The sequence below is a fragment of the Megalopta genalis genome, unplaced genomic scaffold (genome assembly GCF_051020955.1).
Source record: "Megalopta genalis isolate 19385.01 unplaced genomic scaffold, iyMegGena1_principal scaffold0835, whole genome shotgun sequence".
Taxonomy (NCBI): domain Eukaryota; kingdom Metazoa; phylum Arthropoda; class Insecta; order Hymenoptera; family Halictidae; genus Megalopta; species Megalopta genalis.
In genome coordinates, this window is record NW_027476904.1 from 102,501 (window position 1) to 104,701 (window position 2,201).

Here is a 2,201-nt window from a genome sequence, read left to right on the forward strand (position 1 = left end):
AAAAAGTACATGGGTGATGCCATAGTCGTGGAAGCGCGTACGCTCACGCTGATCTTCTGACCGCCGGAAGCACGAAACCTCTGATCTGGGCAAAATCGGCAAGCCGAGGAAGAACGGACAGGACACATGCTGGACTGGCGAGAAAGCGTGTTCTTCCGCTCGCGCTAGGCATTTCGATTTCTGACACCTCTTGATTTAAAAAATCAGTTTTTTGATAGTTTTCTCTCTCCACTGGGCTATTTCATTTTAGCCACAGTTTTCAATTGGTACGATTTGCTTCCAAATCTTACAGATGCATTTTAAAAAATTTTTCCATCGCTCGGACAGAAGAGTCGATTGCTCAGTGAGTACGAGTATACATACAAAGTGCATACGGGTAACCAACCCCGTAGGGCTTGCCACATATGGGCCATTCGGTCAAAGACACCGACCCGTGGCCACGCTGTGTGGAGAAAAGTCCGTAACGTAAACGGCACGAAACAGTCAGGACCGAAGCCCCGAAGGAGCTCTGAGACAGCTTCTCGACCGAGATCGTAGAATTGGCCCAAAACCCGCTCTGCTCCGTCCGCCTCGCACGGACCGTGTATCTCTTATAGATACCGAACGGCCGGCAAGGACGCCGGCGCCGCCGGCCGAATAGCACGCGCGCTTATGAGTGTAAACCGCTGCGGCAACAGACCGCCCGGCCGTGCTGTTGTAACATAGCGCGTGAACGAACGAAAAAAATTTTTATAGTAAACATTAAAATAAATTACACTACCGTAAACTAGACAAAAAATTACACATTTTTTCCCAATATGAAAATTTTCACAAACTTTTTAAAGTCCCATCGCATCGAGTAAACTTTTTTAATAACGCGTCCGCACGATTCTAAATGCTTAATCCATATGTGAAATCGTTCACTGATCACGAATATCGCATTTAAAAAAATTACAAAAATTTATTTTTCAAAATAATCAAAAAAAACCGAAAAATCACAAGAGTAAAGTACCATTATTTTAAACAACATGTCGTTCTAAATGCTTAATCCCTATGTAAAAAAGTTATTTAAGCAAGAATATGTAATCGAAAAAAATTAGAAAAATTTATTTTAGCCGTAAATCGAAAATAATGGGGACACCGGAGCTGTTCGAAGCGCCGAGACGCGCCGCGTACGGCCGAATATTTTCTAAGTCCCAACGTACCGATCAAGAGTAAAGTACCATTTTCCTACATTAGATTTCGTTCTAAATGCTTAATCCCTATGTAAAAACGTTAGTTAAGCAAGAATATCGTATTTTTAAAAAAATCTAATGATAGGATTTTCCAGAAAATTGAAAAAACCGAAAAATGTCAAGAGTAAAGTGCCATTTTCTGACATTAGATTTCGTTCTAAATGCTTAATCCCTATGTAGAAACGTTAGTTAAGCAAGAATATCGTATTTTTAAAAAAATCTAATGATAGGATTTTTCAGAAAATTGAAAAAACCGTAAAATGTCAAGAGTAAAGTGCCATTATTTTAAACAATGTATCGTTCTAAATGCTTAATCCCTATGTAAAAAAGTTATTTAAGCAAGAATATGTTATTGAAAAAAATTAGAAAAATTTATTTTAGCCGTAAATCGAAAATAATGGGGACACCGGAGCTGTTCGAAGCGCCGAGACGCGCCGCGTACGGCCGAATATTTTCTAAGTCCCAACGTACCGATCAAGAGTAAAGTACCATTTTCCTACATTAGATTTCGTTCTAAATGCTTAATCCCTATGTAAAAACGTTAGTTAAGCAAGAATATCGTATTTTTAAAAAAATCTAATGATAGGATTTTCCAGAAAATTGAAAAAACCGAAAAATGTCAAGAGTAAAGTGCCATTTTCTGACATTAGATTTCGTTCTAAATGCTTAATCCCTATGTAGAAACGTTAGTTAAGCAAGAATATCGTATTTTTAAAAAAATCTAATGGTAGGATTTTTCAGAAAATTGAAAAAACCGTAAAATGTCAAGAGTAAAGTGCCCTTATTTTAAACATTATATCGTTCTAAATGCTTAATCCCTATGTAAAAAAGTTATCTAAGCAAGAATATGTTATTGAATAAAATGAGAAAAATTTATTTTAGCCGTAAATCGAAAATAATGGGTCGAGCGAATCGGTCGATTGCGCCGAGACGCGCTATGATGCAACAGACGAGCGATTGGAACGCCCGAATATTTTCAAAGTCCCA